This window comes from Caloenas nicobarica, chromosome 3 (assembly GCF_036013445.1).
Source record: "Caloenas nicobarica isolate bCalNic1 chromosome 3, bCalNic1.hap1, whole genome shotgun sequence".
Taxonomy (NCBI): Eukaryota; Metazoa; Chordata; class Aves; order Columbiformes; family Columbidae; genus Caloenas; species Caloenas nicobarica.
In genome coordinates this window covers 62,489,989-62,508,825 of record NC_088247.1, presented here as the reverse complement: position 1 = coordinate 62,508,825, position 18,837 = coordinate 62,489,989, and positions in this window count along the sequence as shown.

Sequence of the window (18,837 nt, the reverse complement as noted above, 5' to 3'; positions counted from 1 at the left end):
GATCCAATCTCAAAAAAGATGAATTGTAACAAATTAGTTAACTCTTTCTCAGATAGTTTTATGTAACTGTGGTTAAATGTATGTGTCTTTGAAATGGAGGCAGAAAAAAAAAAAAAAAAGACTAAGAGAGCAGCAAACAAAGCCAGAACATGAACTGGGAACACAGCCCACAACCAAGCCAAGAGAGAGCTGTTGGGATAAGTGCTGATTAAAAAAGAGCTCAGAGCTTTGAGGAAAGATAACATCTCTCCCCATTTGATGTTTGTTGTACTGAAGAAAAGAAGCCTTTGTACATTTTTTATAAAATAAATAGGATTTTAGCATCAATTTCTCTTTCCTACTGACTTAAACAACTCAACAGAATCTGGATTTCTGGCTAACTGCTCATGTTAGAGAAAGATAACATTGTGTTTTATGGGCTCAGTACAGGGAGTAAGAGCCACAATTCAGAGGTCTGTGACTGACTAGAAACTTTCAAGACCTCCTCAGTCCTTCAGTCCTGTGAATCTGTGAGTTCCCTGAATATTTGTTGATATGTCTTTCCTGCGTAATACAACAAATCTGAATTAATGGCTATAGTTCTACTGCTTTACTTTCCTGATGCTCTTCAGCAAAACTTAACATTGAGAGCATATTAAAAGTAGTTGGAAGATGTTCATGCAGTCAAAGCTAATAGGGAGAAAGATCTCCAAAGTTAATTTGTTTTCTCTTCATCTCTAAGTGCGTATCATCACTTCCCAGGCTACTTTGGATTTTTTTTCCTTTTTACTATTTTGGTGGCTCCAGACAGTTTTGTATTACATTTGACTGGGGTTATCTTGGTTATAGTATCCTTGTTCCTCTGTTAAAAGTGTCCCTGATCAAGATGCGCCCTTAGACTGAGCAGAGCAGCACTGTGTGTTCCCACCAAACTCACCTCACTTCAGCTCTCTCTCAATAGTCCATGAAGCTTGGCTGTTTTGACATAACAGAATGACATTAATTCACAAAGGAAGAATTCATTGGATAATATTCCTATGATTTATTTGATTATCGGTATGTTTCTGTGCCTTAAATTATTTGGCAAATCATTCCTGAGAAGAATGGGCAAACTCTGTAAAACTCACCAGTGTCCGATTTCTAAAACATTGGTTTAGATATTAGTTTACCACCTTTATTAAAATGCATAACTGGGGATTTCCACATACTAAGCAGAGCATGTCAAAAGATTCCTGTTATTACTTCTTACCCACAGTGCAGGTACAGGAAAAAAAAATGACTGACGTACCAGTGCTGGTTTGGAAAACTTAGAAGAAAAGGTTTTCTCCTCAAGTTTTCATCACTTCTTGTCACAGCTACACACTACAAAATCATCCTTTTTTGCTATATTTCAGTTGATTCTAATTCAGTTTCCAAAAATCAAAGTATATCATTAAAATATGCAAACATTATTCTAACTAGACATCTATACCTAACCTGGTGCTGTGTCATCAAAGCCTCTGAACTTCCAAGTCACATTCATTCGCTCTTGATGCAAAAAGATGTATTTTTAAACAACCACCTCTACAAACTTAGCCTTGATTCTGACTGTCAAGTGTGCCTTTTGGGACTCTTGCCTCATAGTCCATTGTAAGAGTCTGCAGTCACATTTTGGTCTCCTACACCTGCACAGGACTATTGCCTTCCTTGGCAGAGCCAAAAGCCCAAATAAATCCATGTTAGTTACTCTGTTCATAAGCTTAACAGGAAAAGTTCAGGTCTCTCAGTAATAGTTGCATTGGCTCTGCAGGCCCGAAGAGAGGAAACAGAAATTCAGATTTATTTCTATGCCACTAGTGTGAATAAGTATGATGGACTAAATTCAAGGCTCAAATGGGTTGAATAAGAAAATGCCATTTAAATTGTAAAACAGCTCTTGAGATTCTCCAGAATGGAATGTGTTCCCATGATTCTTAACCAAAAATACAGAAGTAATGAGGGCAATAATGATATGGTTTCCCACCTGTATCCTTTTGCTGTGCTGACTTTCACATCACTGATAGTGATGCTAGTAAAGGGGTTGCATGAATGAAGCCTGTAATTACATCGTTTAAGCAGTGTTATATTTTATAATATTTTCCTCCCGTAATCTTTAATGGATTACAGTTAACTCATGCTAAATCTGTGACTTTCAATAGGTAGAGCCTGGTACAGTTGTTATCTATTTCAGCTATGCTTTAGAACTGGATTGCATAACAGTACCCGCAGTCTTTTGTTACTTGTGTCATCCTTCCTGTTATGTGGCATCTTTCACACTATTCATATTCACATCTTGTACAATCTGAAATGCATCAGAGCCCTCTACATCTTCCACAGCCAAAGTGTAGCTTAGCATCAGAAAAAAAGCGTTGTTAAACTGATTTGCCAGAATGTTTGATTCGTGCATACAGGAAGCATTCTTTCAGCTCTCTAGAGATGGGAATTTCCTGTCCTTAGAGAATTTTGAATTTGTTTTGAATTAAATCAGAAAATGAAATATTTACTCACCAGGATTATATAAATATTCTTTACATTTCCGACAATTCAGAACCTAAATGACTGAAAAATTTAAAAAACCACACAATTTGACAATTTCACTTTGTTTTAATAGTAAAAAATGCACATGTTAAAGTATTTCAAAGTGAAAAAATTACAGTCTCCATTTTGACACTATAAAAATCACAGCAGTTTGAGTTTATAAAAACTTTTCCCTTCTTCTTCAAAATGGAATTTCAGCAAAAAAGATCGAGTCGTGTCAAGTGGTTAGATTTATATGAAACTGCATTCTCTGACAGATTATTCAGCCAGAGGTCTTCCAGCCAGCCCTAGTTAATATACACAGAACGGAGCCAACAGAACAGGAAGGTGGTTAGTGGCTTATCACAAGGTATATTGTACTAAATGGCTTTAATACAAGCAGAAACAAATATTCCTGAGTACCTTATATTGATTTAGAGAGTGATTGAAGCATCATCTAGCAATCTGTTAGGGTCTGCAAAATAGAGACAGATATTTCAAAATATATCATTTTAGTTTAGTTTGCCTAAGAGTATTGCATAGCAGCTGCTGGAGTTCAAGAATATCTTGTTAAATTTGTGCATAGCACTGAAGTCCTGTTCTGAAAACTCAACAGGTAAACATGCTACAAACATGTTATTCCTCCCAATGGAAAGGATCCTAATTTGCTGCCATCATCATTATATCTTTATACATTCTATATTCATGTGCAGTTCAGCTGCATGAACAATGAGAACAGGTCTGGTTTATTATAGCTGGACATACACAAAATAGAAAAGGAAACATTATTAGTAGCTACCCTCATTTTACAGGTGGGAAGCTAAAGCACAGAAAGATTTCATTTACTTGCACAGTTTGCTTGGGAAAAAGTGCTAACATGGCACATTTCTGAGCCCTCTCTGAGTGCCCTCGCTGCAATTTTAGTTTAGTGGGAGTGCAGAAAACTGTGTACAGCACATGTCTTCTTTCTGAATCTGTATGGATGTCCCTTATGAGTGCCTCAGTGATATACCCACAAAGTGCATTTTGACAGCCCCGGTATTCTGCCCCTTCTGCAGACTAGTTTGCTACTATTCTGAATGGAAAGTCCAGGTCGTAATGACCCAGCACTACCAACACAGTGTTGCTAGCTGTTGATGATACTTTATTCCCATGAAGTGTCCAGACAGAATCACAGAATCATATAGGTAGGTTGGCAGGGACCTCCTGAAATTGTCTAGCCAACTACCCGTTTCAAGCAGAGTCACTTAAAGCAGGTTGCCCAGAACCATATCCAGTTGGATTTTTAATATCTCCACAGATGGAGACTCCACAGCCCCTTTGGGCAACCTGTTCTTGTGTTTGACCACCCTCACAGTAAAAAAGTGCTTTGTCATGTCAAAACTCCATGTTTTAATTTGTGCTCGTTGCCTCTTATCCTGTAAGTAAGCCTCACTAAGAGTCTAGCTCCTTCATCTTCATTCCCTCTCATCAGGTATTTATACACATTGATAGGATCCCCTTCAGCCTCCTCTGATCCTGAAGGAAGAGGCTGAACAGACCCAGCTCTCTCAGCCTCTGTGCATATGAGAGATGCTCCAGTCCCTTAGTCATCTTTGTGGCCCTTCACTGGGCCCTCTCCAGTATGTCTATATCTTTCTCGTGCTGGGGAGCCTGGAACTGTGCCCAGCTCTCCTGATGTGACTCACCAGTGCTGAGTAGGGAGGTAGGATCACCTCCCTCCACCTGTTGGCACTGCTTCTCCTAGTGCAGCTCAGGATGCTTTTGGCAGAGGAAGATGACTGTTGTGATAGGTAAACAGCAGGACTTCCTGTAAAGAATATGACTACCTGAAAAAGCTTACTTAGTAGGTGAAAACACACCGCAATATGACAGATCTGAGTACAAGTGATGAACAAGTCCCAAACCCAGCTCTGGCTATCAAGCCGCAATTGTATGCATATCTTCTGGGGTAATTTACCTGTGTCTCCATGCAGAGCTCTGTAATGCCAGTAAGGCAACTAGCTCCTTCTAAACCACACCGGTTGTTCTTCCTTCTCATGACAGACTGCAGTGTAGACAAAGCCATCAAATATACCTGCTTCTATAGCTGGTAAAACAATTGAACTTTTGTTTTACACATTAGTGCTACAACAACCAGTTAAATTTTGCATGAGCTAGGCTCTAACTTAAATAATGTATTGTAAGTACCTTTTTTTTAATGATTTCTTGAAGGAAAATTACTAGTTAAAGCTTATCTGTGGGCACCCTGCTGCCTTACATTACTTGTGTTAAGTGTCTAATAGGTCTGCAATCATGATCATGGTACATACAGAACACTTCAAGGAATTTTGATGGGGTCTTATTGACTCCAAACTACAATTACTCACCTATCAAGTGAAAGGCTATGTGGTGGCATATGTTATTTGAAGGTGAGACTGATCCACATTATTCTAAGGGGCTCTTCTTTTACTCCTATTATTTTTATTGCTGCTATCATTACTATTACCCAGCATTATCCGAGAATCAGTAGATTCATTTAGTGAAGGGTTTTTTTCTTTTCTAATCTATCACCATGCAACATTCTTGAAAACTAAGTAAATGACAGACTAGGTCAGTAACCTGGTGTTAGAAGTTATCACAAGTAACAGCGTGTTATATCAGTTTTGTGACTAACACGTACATTGGTTAGGCCCTACCTAAACTGACCAGAGACACAGTGTTAGTGGCATATTTCAGAAAAGAAATACACACAGAATAATTTTTGGAACAAAACGACTTTCCCTGAAGATGAACAATCTTGGGTAAACAACTAGCCTGTATTTACATTATTCACCATTTTTACCCAAGCATTTTTTCATGGAAGATACACAAGATCTGACAGTGGATAAATAACTGTGAGGAACAGAAACCCCATTTACACTGAGATTTGGAGCTATGTTATGATCTTAGTAAAAGATAATTTTTGAACGTGCCTTGCATAGGAAAGTAGCACTACTGTTTACATGGCCTGATGCATATTCTGCCTGCATTTCATTTAGGAAATAAACATGTGCTTCTTTACCACCCAAACTTTAATAAATTTCAGGGGAGAATGGCTCTTTTTTTAACTGTGACTCATTCTTTGCTAATGCAATCAAGCTGGAGCTGACAAAATAACAAGTAGTTTTTGGAGGTATTTTTACCGTGTTTGTCACTCCACCAAATGACAGTGCAAAGTTCCCTTGTCTGAATTTCGATCAAATACTTACCAGGAATGCTAAGCCTTTCAGAATCCTATTGTACCTCTGTTTCATGGCATGTGAGTTATTTTCTTTCATCTCCCCTTTACTGTATAAAAGAGGATCTAAGGCTGTAAAAACTTCAATCCAGAGATTCATGCAGCTGTACATAACAGATCCTTCCTCTCTCGTCATTGCAGCACAACATCAAACCAAACAAAATGTTTCAGAAAGCTACAGTGAGGCTGTCACAGATCTCCTTTTTTTGCTTTTGAAAAAAAGTGGCTGACTGCCCAGCACCTGCCTCCATACTGACATTTTCTGAAACACTTAAGGTAGAGGAATCAACCTTTGTCAATATCATCTCAGTGATTTGTTAGAAACAGTGAAATGAAAAGCCTCAGCCTCTATCTTTGCTTCTGGAATACAGGATTAAAATAAAAGACACATGATTTTATTGATTTAATGAGGGGTGGGGGCTTCAGTAAAGCATCCCTTGTGATTAGAGAACAAGCCATGTTCGCAGGTCTTACAACCAGTTCTTCCCCATTTGCTTGGCTTTCCCTATTTCTTGGGAACTTGTTTTTGTATTTGGCTGTTACGATGGCCCACAGAGTTCACTCCTGTGCTGCATGAAGCATTCAAATGCCTGCAGTGATTTTGGTCTGTCTCTCTCAATAGGGAAAGAAAGAAACACTGAAGGGACTGCAGCACAGCTCTGCAAACTAAAGAGATGAAGCAGAGAAGATATGGAGAGAGAAAAAAACTTTAAAAATGCTAGATAAAACACAGCAACAGGAACAGGAACAACACCTCCTACCTATGAAGTAGGCTGTGTGCAGAATGCATTAATCTCTTCGTATATTTTATCAGATAGGAATCCCTCCCCCCAGCTATGAACTGAGAGGTAACCTAAAGGAGGTCACTCGTAGTGTTTTGTGGTAGATTGATCCATGAATAGAAAGTTAATCTCCTCCCTTAGACCTTTTACCTTTGTTCTTCTTTTCCTTGAGGTATTCATATGATATAAAATTACATTTTCATATGGTAATGTCTCCTTGCAGTGTTGCTCTTCAAGATTAGCCAGAGGGATGAAACACAATGAACAGAGCTTTCCCAGGAAAACAAAACAAACAACGAAAAGCAAAACCAAATTGAAAACTAAAATTCATTCCTTATTGTTGATTTGGCTGTGTGATAACAGTAATAGAATCACTGAGGCTTGATGTATGTAAATATAGCACAATGGGTGTAGGCTTATGTCATAAACACCTACAATAATAGTTCTGTGTACATAAATACATATCACTAAACCAGATATACAGCATCTACTTCTCCAACAGCTTAAACTTTGTCAGTTCCCTCTGGTGTTACTGTCTCTGGGCTCCAAAAGTTAGAAAGAGTCTCTGCCTGAGCACGTGGTTTCCAAATCCAGCCATTCTCCCCTCCCCATTTTGGTTTCCCCAGACTGAGCTGCTCTCCCTCTCCCCATCTCCTTTCCTCTCAGTAGGCGAGTGAGTGTGAAACCAGGGGGCAAAATCATTACTTCCTAATTATCTTAAGCCATGCAAGATAACCTCTCTTTCAAGGGCTGATGCTAAAATATGCACACAGTTCTGATGTCTAGACAGTTATGAAATATAGGTGTAGGGCTCTGCATATGCAGAAGGGAAATGCATCCCAAATGAAGTGCTTTTATTAAAGAAGTATAATCACTGGGATAACTAATTACGTCAATACCACATAGTTAATTAAACCCATTATAGTTACTATTCCCATGGAGGGGAGGTCAGACAAAGCAGCCGTCCCCCTGACTCTGCTGTGCTAACAAAAGAGAGAGAAATTAAATATATTAAACAATGCTTCTTGTTCAAGTTAAAAAGAAAAGTTTAACAACTACACAGTCACTCGACAAAGAAACTCCACAGAGGTAATTTATGTTGGTACATTTGCATGGGACTGTTTCAAATGGAGGTCTTAACAGTGCACTGTAGTTGCATTAGGTTTGTGCTGAGTGGATGAGGAGAAAATACTGGTCTGACAGAATTGTTCCGGATTTTTTCCAATGGAATTTAAATACATTTCTTCACCAGTGGATATATTTGATAAGTGACCAGAAAAACATGACATAATGTGGGAAGATAATGAGGTTTGCACTGCCACTCAGTCAAATCTCATGCCATCCCTCCCACCTAAATGTTGAATAGATAAAGATGACATTGTGGGATGCCCAGAAGTGCTGGTATGAAAAGAGGTTTTTTTCTTTTCCAAGTCATCCATCAGAAAAGTTTTCATAGGTTGCTATCACCTGTCTTATGACAAGGGTAATTACACTCTGAATCCAGGGACGAGGTTTAAAAATCTGAGCCATAAGGAGTTCTTGTATAAGAACTTGCAGGTTCTTAATCATTATCCAGTCAATACCTGAAGCAAAAATATCAAGATGCACCAGGTATAAAGTGCTCCAACAATACCATAAAGATCCTGCAATTTTTGTGAGAGACAGGTATGAGTCACAAAGCTCACAAGTCTCAGAAATACACTTAGACATACATGCACACAGAAAAAGCAGAAATCTTCACAAAGTTTGAGAGATGCTTTCACAAAAAAATACAGACATTACAATCATCAATGTTTGTGATACTTGCCTATGTCAATGTTTTTCAACTTTTGACCCATAGACTCATAGGGACCAACACCATACTCCAAAGAGGCCCATGAATGGTGCCCAAGAACTACTTTTTCACACATGTCATACAGCAACCTAGATATAAGAAGCTTCCTCAAGAGCCCTCACCTCCCTGGAGAATTTGGAAATCCACAAGTCAAAAAGGATTGCAAAGCTGGTCCAATCCTACCCTGGAGGGAAAGGGAGGCAAGGGCTAGAGAGACAAAGAAAGAGCGGGGAAGGAAGGGAAGAAAGAAGGGGAGTTGAGGGGCAGTAAGCACTTAAAACTTGAAATCTTGACTGAAAGAAAAATAGCATAACCTAGTATTTGCAGAGAGTGGAATTCTGCTGCAAAATTATTTACCTATCCAAGGAAATTCACAACTTATTAATAATGATCCACCAGCTCTTAACACCAGTCAGAGTCATCATAGTGGTATTATTAATTCTATTACATTCTTGTTTTATGTAGTGCTAGATACTGCATTTCTATACACATAAGAAAAAAGGCTGTTCTGAAAGCTTAATATCCAAATATGGAACAAAATCAATGAATAAAATGTAGTATTATTAGTCCTATTTTACAATAGGCAAATGAGACACATAGCAATCAAGGATATGTTAATATTGTACAGTACTATGTATGCAATAAAAATCCCAGACTAGTTCCAAATGAGCTGGTTTGCCCAGAAAGCACCACAAAGCACAGCTCCCTGAAGAGATAGTAACTCACCTCAGAAATTATACTACTGTGTCACTATGACACTGCATCCTAGTTGGGATGAGTGCAGATGTACCACATGTGACAAGCTCAGTGTCACACAGGAAACTTGTGGCAGAGACAATCGTGCATCAGCTGGGAACAGGCTAGAAGCAAGGCTAACCTGTTTCATGATGTTTCCCAAGGAAAATGGAGGTGGAGTGCATTGTGTTAGTGGGGGTGCATGACACCATGGGCATCTGCTCATTCTCACTATTGAAGCCTTTAGTTTGTTGTGTTTGCTCAGCCAGCCTCAGTTAGGAGGCTCATCCTGAGTCCAATCCAAGTCATGGTTCATCAAGGACTGGCTAGAAAAACTGTCCTGTTCATCTTTGTGGGTACCACCTTATATGCCCAAAGACAGTGTCAACATTGTGAGTGCAAACACTGTGAGGTGAATGAGGGCCTTACTCCTGACTGCCTATGTAGCCCAGTCTCTGTGAGAGCTCTTCACAGCACTACTGTTATGCTACAATAGGAAGGTGTTGCTACCTTAACACTCTTATCACACTCTTGCAAGTAACCACAAAGGGATATCCAAGTCTGCCAAGGAAAGTGAAAGCCAGAAGGATTCACAACCAGGTAAGTGCTGCAGCGAGAATAACCAGAACATGAAGAGCCTTGCAGTAGGTTGAAGTGAATAACTACCTGTTCATTCAGGTTGCTGAAAGCTCTCTTTAGTCTGTTTCCCTCAAAACTTAGATCAACCTAAGTCTCAGGCTGCCCCTATAACAGGAAATACACTGCAAGGCTCAGGGTGGCACTGTCAGAGCTCATTCTCTGCTAAAGGCTGAGAACAGTCTCTAGCATGCTTTTTGCCCACATCACCCAAAACTCTCCAAATCAATTCCTAAGTATGATTCAGAAGTTAACCCAGGAACTATTCCAAGTATGCAGTTGGACATATCCAAACTCTTTCCTGCTTTGGAAATCACCAAAATTCAATCATACAGGTACACCCAGACAATGCCAACTGGACACAGGGCCAGAGAAATGGCAATGGCACTGTTCATTTTACTAGAGGTAATTCAGTTTGGATATGACTTAACCACTAGTCCCTAGACAGTCTTGCTACTTTACTAATTAAGCCCTTAATTTCCTGAACCTCCACTACTAGTACTTAAAAACAAACTGTTTCTGAAATGTCCAAACATTTCCGAGACATGAGAAAAGTTTTTGAACTCATGATTCCTCCAAATTCTTCCTCCTTTTCCTTAAGGTTTGCTGCCATAAAATCCCACCTGCCAGCAAGAAAACTGTGTGATCCAAGGAAATAATAGGTGAGTGCTACATGGTTTGTTTGAATTTTTATTTGGCAGCCAGGCAGAATGGGCATTTAAGGAATGAGCTCTTCACTGAAGTGAATAGAGTAACTTTAAGGTTCAAAATATTGTTTTTATTCTTCTATGAAGTCTAATCAGACACTGTCAGAAAAAAAAGTGACTCTCTGAATGATTTTTTTAGTGTTGTCACATAACAGTTTCTTAATCCCAAGTAGGACAGCTGTACTTGTCAAATGTTTTCACTGATATAAGTGTTCAGTTCCAATTCAAATCAAAGGCAGACCTGTGTGCTTTCCCTGTCAGAGTGCTAAGGCCAATTAGAGAGAGCTCCAGACACCTACCAGAGTCAGAATTCACTGCGGAATTAGTTACTGGTGTTTTAGAAATGCTCTTTTGAGAACCCAGGTGCGCTAAAACTAAGAAATCTGAAATAAAGACTCTTATTCTAAGATTGTAAGTCATTGGGGAGCAGCTTTAAAAATAAAAAAATTATCTCACTGCATACATTCACAACAATAAGAATTTTCTTCTAGCTTTCTACCTTAAGGCACTAGGTAAAGACCTGCCAAGACTGTCTCTTTGGAAAAAGAAGAATTGCCCCAGAAGAATTTGACATGTCATGGGGCAGGCTTTTAGCATATGAAGCAGGAAGAGACTAATGTTGAATTCTGTTGGCCTGTTGCAGGACCTAGTAGAGTGAAATGATGTATATACAAAGGTTATGTTAATTATTATAGGTCCTGGTCTTTTTCAGTACATGTGATCTTTCCTGTCTAGGAAGCATAACTTACCCCTCCACTTGATCATCCTTCATGAGTAAGAGGAAATTATGTTCTGTTACCCTCTCTGGAAAGTTCACTTATATATGCCAAGAAAAAGCAGTGGTTTGCAGTTGTTGGGAATTTTTTATATGAAGAAAAACCTATTAAACTACTAAGCAGTGGATTGAAATTTTTGTCCTCACCACTGAGCATAGCAGATAGTCCAAAACTCCAGTTTCCCCTACAGTTCATTCCAGTTAACGAGACAACACATGCAGAGTAGAAGGCAGCTTCATGCCTGTCTATAGCGACACACCAAAGGGGGCCTGTCTGCAACAGTAGCACAAATAGCCTTCTTCCTGCAACTTTCTGGTTTTTATTCAGGCTGCATTTTCTCACTGCTGGAAATGCTACTGACCCCCGAGCAAGCCCAAATGCTATGAATACAAAACAACTGACATTCCTAAAGGTGAGACTGGAGACATTCTGTCCAGATTCTTCTGTGTGCACCATCCTTCCTCCTTCAGATACAGTCATCAGCTCTGACAGCCTTAGTGATGAATGGGCTGGGTGTTGACAGCTGAAGATGAGGGGCTCCAGCAGAAGGAGAAATCTCCAAGACTGATCAAGTCCTGTGATGCTGACTTTACAGTGGGAATAGGCAAAAGAATAAAATGCATCTAAACACATGTTCTGTGTCTTTCAAATTCACCTCAGGTAGTCGTTCAGCTTTCCAAGATATTGGTGGTCAACCTGTCTTGCATGTAGACAGGAGCATGAACATACTGTTGCAATGCTATCATTAAAGGTTAAAATGCAAACTAGATGTTTCTAATTCTAATCAGCCAATAAACTCATCAGCATTATAGGGAAAAAAAAGAAAAAGAAATGGAAAAAAAATCAGCTTTCCTATTCCCATCTTTTCTGTATTTGTCAAGGTAGTTAAGGTGCATTTTCATATGGTAAAACCACCAGACATATGTCTAATTAACATTCTTACTGAAAGTGTGATTCAATCCATCTTCTAAATCAGTATCGCCTTAAGTTGACAAAGCAATATATCAACCTATTGGTAAATCCCAAAATTACAGGAGTGGAAATGAACACTGAAGGATCACCTGTTCCATTTCCTGCACCTCAAACAAAACCAGTGATATCTTTCTCACTTCTTGCAGAAGGTTTATCTAACAACAACTGCAACCCCATAATCTCTCCATTTATCTATAATCTCTCCCATTTAAAGTCTTTGCTGCCCTAAACATTACAAGGTTTTCATAGTTGCCTTGCCTATTGCTTCCATCTTATCCATCATGGACAGAAAGCACAGTTGTCTTCCTCATCACTGCATTCTTTCTTTTATTTGCACACCACTATATGATATCCCTCCTCAGCCCTTGAAAACTTCTTCTTAGGTTGAAAAAGCCAATTTATTCAAACTTTTCTCACAGTCATATTTCACAGCTCTCTGATCGTTCTGTTTGCTCTCCTCAAGGCTCTCTGGCAAGTTCATGTATCTCTTAAAGTTGAAAAGGAGAAACTGTGCTCTCTTTGAGGCCTTGCCAATGCCAGGAGGATCATTTCATACCTGCTGCATGCCATAGTTCTACTTAATGAGAGCAGTGCAATGATTGCCTTGTTTGCTAACACTATGGCATGTAAGCTCATATTCAGATATGACTCTATGCTCCTCACGACCTTTTCTATGAAACTGCTACCTAACCAGTTATTCTCACTTTACATTAGTGCAACAGAATATTCCTAGCTAGGTGTTAGTACCCGGGACTTTTTTCTTCTGGAAAGTATTTACTTTTTGGAGAGAGCACCGGTGCCAAAGACTGTCAGTTTGCCATCAGTTGTGCACAAGGAATCTGCACAATGAGAGACCAGAACAAAGCCAGACATAGTCAACAATAAGGTTTCCACTTGTTTTTCAAACATTTCACTGGGATCTACTGCCAGTATCATCAAGAATGTGAAGCCCTAAACTCCCACAGATGTATATCAGGGATTAGGCAGGCACATAATGGGGTAGGATTTGATCTAAATGCCTAAATTAAAACTCAAACTTGTTCATCAAAATGTAAGAAACCTAGTCTTTCCACACCTAGGCAGTTAACTGGACACATCATATGGATCATTTATAAAAAACATATTTACCTTGTTCAATACTCTCTGATTGAGGATCATGTCCACAACTGGAATTCAAGACTTACACAACTGATAATGTCAGAGTAGTTCCTTTATGCCAACTTCATTTGCTAATGATTTGCCATCGAAAAATTAAAATACACCTGCTAACAAGATACATTCACTGAAAGATGTTTCACAAACATGGTTGACTAATAACAGTTTCAAATGCATCCATACTACAGGAAAAAAAAAGGAAGAAAACAGTGTGTTACTTTTAAAAGATCCAGCAATACCATCATCAGCCTAATTAGACACAAACTATAATAATTTTTCTCAAAACGTGCAACAGTTAGGAGTTTTGAGCCCCGAAACTGTCTGTATTTCCTTCTCTAAGAATGGACCAAGGATGGTCTAGATAAACCTTCACTAGTCAGCCATGGGATACCTTGCTCGCAAAAATAATTTCTGCTTCACCACCACAGTGGTACAGTTTTATTGCCCCTCAGGTGAGAAGACTTGCACAGACATTGTAAAAAGGCATTTTCATTTGTTCTTATTGTGACTATGAATAAGCTCATTATCCACAACAATGTCTAAGGCTTTTCTGAAACCTGTTGAATTTTCAGCTTCTCCTAATGCCACAAGATTGGGATCAGAAGGATGTGGGCACCACATTGAACATAATTTTTTCTGTGCAATTGCCACAAATTTGTGTGGAAATAACTGTATGAACAAATGATCAGGTCACTAATAGACTGTTTGCACCTGCAAAAACCCAGTTTGTTTTCATAGCCATGGTAACCACATTTTCATGGAATTTCTTTTATTTTTTTAACAAGGCTTTTATGTGTATTTTGGGAGGGAAAGCCCTCTATATTTTTGTGATACACCTAACCAGACAGGCAAACTGGATGTTATTTGAAAACTGCACTATTCATAATGTGTTAGACATTGCCACTCAAGGGCAGCTGAGACCAAGCTTAATAAATCCCACCCAATAAGCTTATTTTAATTGAGCATTTCTGTTTGCAACCAAAGTTAGTGAAAGGTGCCAAAGTAGAAGTGCACAAAAACGATGTTCCCTATTTAAAGGAGTGGTACAGTAGCTGTGGAAACTTTCCCTACACTTCCATGCCAATTTGTCTCATCTCCAACCTGATTGCTAAGCTCAACCATGTTGCTGAACAAACTGATGCATGTTCAAGTGACAATTTGCACATTCAAATAAGGGATGTATACACAACCTGCATGGAGTTTCACATTCATTCATGCACAAACTTAATTTGAAAAAGAAAAAAAAAAAAAAAAAATTATTGCAGCAAGTTTGGACCAAGCTTTTAAGTGGTAATTCATTGAGTTCCTGTTTAGTTTTATGGGTCTGCATATATTTCCTTTTCATTTGACTATGCTAGGGGTCTGTGCGCCATGGCAAATATTTGACAGCTTACTCAGCAGGCTCTGTGCTCTGCAGAGCTTTTACAGTGCTACCTATTATTAATTGGTTTCAAAATGCATTCTCCTGTAACCCAAAATAAGATGTGACTATTGTACCTGTCATCTCAAAGTATGCGGAAATAAAATATTTGCAATTAGTTCATGAAATCTTTACAAGTTTGATTGGTTAAGCCTTCCAAGTTTTAAATACATTGTGTAAAAATACTTATCCGTGTAAAAGCAGACCTGATTGTCCCAAGGCACCTGCCTGTTATATTCACTTCGTTTACCTAATATATAGTGCTCTAGAGACTTCTGGAGCATCATGACAGAATGTTTAGTAGAAAGAATACTTTATGTCTATGCTATTATAAAGAACCCTTTTACGCCATTAATCTTAAGGCACTTCATAAGTACATGTTAAGCTTCACAACTCTCCTAACAAGAAGAAGTCCAAAGTAAGGTGAAAATCAATTCATGCAAGCAACAGCAATGGACAATTCTTTCTGATGAAGGTGTCTGAAATGATTGATGGCAATCACTGATGCTGTTAGGTGAATGATCTCATGATGAGGAAATTCAGAGAAGTTGCTTCTGGAAAGCAAATGACTGAACACTTGTCAAAAGCATGAATTCAAGATTTGCACACACGAAAGAACAGGAAGAGGGACAGCTGCCACTAAACTGAGCAGGGAAACCCTCACAATAAGAGACTCTGCAAGCTTTGTCCAGATATTTGACCCAAAATTTGCTGCTGTAGTGTACAGCCACTGGTAGTAGCCAGCATTATGCCTATTATTGAAGAGCTCTTTGTTGGAGATGTTTCCAGACTAGAAAATAAAACATTCATCATGCTTTAACTTTATTGGTCATTTAAATACTCATCTAAGGTTTGAAGCTATAATGTATTTTTGAAGGTATTACAATCAAAGCTTCCTTACAAAGGGCATTTTATGAAATGGATGTCCAACATGTCTATGCGAGAGAGGGAGTTAAGTGTCATTGCTTGCCACATTTAGTTCTCAAGTGCACTTTCTTTGGGAGTTCCAAATAATTGCTTTTAAAATGCTTTAGAACACTAAAAATCTGATGTAAGTAACTTCTCTGCTGTTCATTTAGACAAAAAGGCAACTAATCTTGACATTTTTGCTTTACAGAGTTTTAGAAAGTAGATATTCTAAAAAAAAAAAAGAAAGAAAAAAAGAGTAATATAGTTCAATAAATCACTTCTTATTTATGAATAGAACCATATGTATGGTCACCTTTTAAAATTTTGCCAGCTGCCTCAGATAACTAACTTAATCACAGTATTTGTGAATTGTAAATAGTCCCTGTAGTAAGTTTGGAGTTATTTAAGAAACACTGCAACTAGGCAGAGATCCAAAGTATACTGAACTCTGTGGGATCCTTTCCCCTGAATTCAGGAGAGTTTGCACTGGGCCCTTATTGAATTACCTTTTTTCCCAAGACAAAGTTCATAGGTTTCAAACAGCTCCAAAAGTTTCTTCCCCTGTCCTCAATGACTGTAATTAAAACCTGACCTCTACTGAAAATCACAGAGTGCACCATATCAGAATCAGTGGATATTTCAGTTCATTGTTCAGCCAAGCTTCCTGAAGGCTTGTGAATGGACAGGAGAAGACACCTGATAACACCAGATACTACATCAGGTGTATATATATGTATACGTATGTAGTGCAGTAGCTTTACCACTATTGAAGATATTTCCATTAACTATTGTAGCAAGGTGCATGTTCTAATAGGCAATTCCAGTGGGAGACAAGCTCTGCAGCTTTGTGTCACAGTTAGTCAATTTATTACTTAATACGCAGAAAGAAAGTGAAAGGCAGAGCACATGAACTGTGTATTTAGTATTTTTCATTTTCAGGGCCAGAGAAGAGGAGGGGACAGCCAGCAGCATTTGATAACAGAGGGTGATGTGCTGGCCCTGGATATTCTGGGCAAACCCTACTCTGCTCACAGCTCACTGCAAAGTGAACTGTTCCAGTTCCCATGAAGTATATTTAATTTGGTCATGCAGCCCACTGACCTTGCTACCAGTGAGAAAAACAACAGCGCTGTCAATCATGCTTCAGGCAAGTAAAACAGCTAACACATTCCCAGTTCCTCAATATGTCCCAGTATGGGCACAGATACACATACCCACACACACTTCAGTGTAGCCTGAACCAATACCATTAAAAGTTCACGAGTCAGTATGTAGTAAATGTGGGTATATAAATATATTTATACACATACACACATGCATATGCACATAAAAATTTTTGAAGAATTAACTGTGCTACTGTAAATATGAAAATACATATTCATTCCCCCTTCAGACCATTTCTGCCAAAAATGTTTTTAAAGAACAAATATCCGAAAAAGTAAATACTGTTTCTTTTTACTACTATTTTCATCCTGCCAACCATAGCCTTAGTTTCAGCCTATTCTTCTCAGTATCTACACTCAAAACCAGATGATAATTATTGGACTTACTTTGGCTAGAGAAATAAGACTAAAAAGGCTCCTCAAAATGTAAAAAGCAAACAGTGAAATACATATAATACTTAAATTTAATCCTCACTATACTAGTGCTTTGCAGACTACCAAGTTAGTGACTGCTTGTGAGAACTAGGGAAATCAATAACGAGACTTTGCAAGGGTATTACTGGCTAAACAGGGCGCTGCAGCGGACCCATCTGAAATCAACACAGAGGAGATTCCCCCATGCACATCCCTTCTTATCAGGCTGCATAGTGGTATTAAACCAATTGCAATAGAAGTCTATATCTTAGTTCTATAGCTTATAGTTCTATAGCTTATACTTCTATAGCTTCTATAGAAGCCATGGAGAGGGCAAGCTCTGCTTTGTCCGTACCCACCAGCCAGAAATGGCCTGTGTGAACCACATTTGAAGCCAGGTCAATAGCTGGGTGCCTGTTAGAGGTCAGAGGATGATCTGCCCTGGCCATGGGAAACACAAGAAAGAGATTTCAGCAGCTGCAGCAGGCCAGGAGGAGAACAGTCAAGTTCTGATCTCTGCTAGAGAGTTCTGTGCCAAATCCAACTGGGTTTGTGAGGCTGGGTATGTGTTGCTTATGGTCTCCAGATTCCCCACAAATTGCCCAATTAATACCTGAATTTGTGGCTTCATATGTTGCCTGAGCATTTTATTTGACCTCAGTCAACCTCATTTTTCTCTTTCTCCTACTCCCAGAAAAGAGATTATCATATTCCCTGGGACTCTCAAGTACCTCTTAGTCAGAAAAAAACACAGAGATTTCAGTACAATGGTCCTGAAACCTAGGAGCTGTGAAGTTTTATATGAATACAAAGCTTGTTCCACATGGAAATTCCAAATAGCACTGAACTGGTAATTGCTGCTGCTGGGAAAATGTGCGAAAAAAGTCATGCCACCATGCTTTATATAATTTATCCTCAAGTATACCTGTTTCACCAAATTTTAATTCATGGACACCAAGGCAAGGGAACAAATTGGGATTAACTGCCGGCTGTGGGTTGTGTTTAATTGCTGCCATTGCCGGTGGTGGCCAGACACATACTTTAGTAAGTTATCAGGTCTCTACACTTTCTGACCCCGTGAGAAACTCAATTAAAGAAAACTATTTATTTTTTGTGTTGCCAGTCAATCAGAACCAGACTCCAACACACAAATAGGAGCAGTTGTCTTTGCACAGCTCCTTCCTAACAATCTGCTCTTCCAAGAGGCTTTCCAACCTTTGTGGATTTCAGATTTCAGATGGGACCATTTAGAACCTGAAATTTATTGTCTAATGTCTATTGAAAAAAATAAGTCCATCATTCCATCAGTAACTCACTGATTTGGCCAATATCTGACAGATAAAACACGTACCTTGAGAAACTTGCATTGCTTATTTGCCATGGTATTTTGCGCTGTGGTGGCAGAACAAATGCTAACACAGCATCAGAGAATGAGGGCAGCACAGTAAGGTACACACACAACTGGGGTTAGCAAAGACAACACACTTCATGTCAGATTAGGCAACTGATAGCAAATTTGATGTTCTGTAGCTGGTGCAGCTGTTTCAGATGGCTTACACAA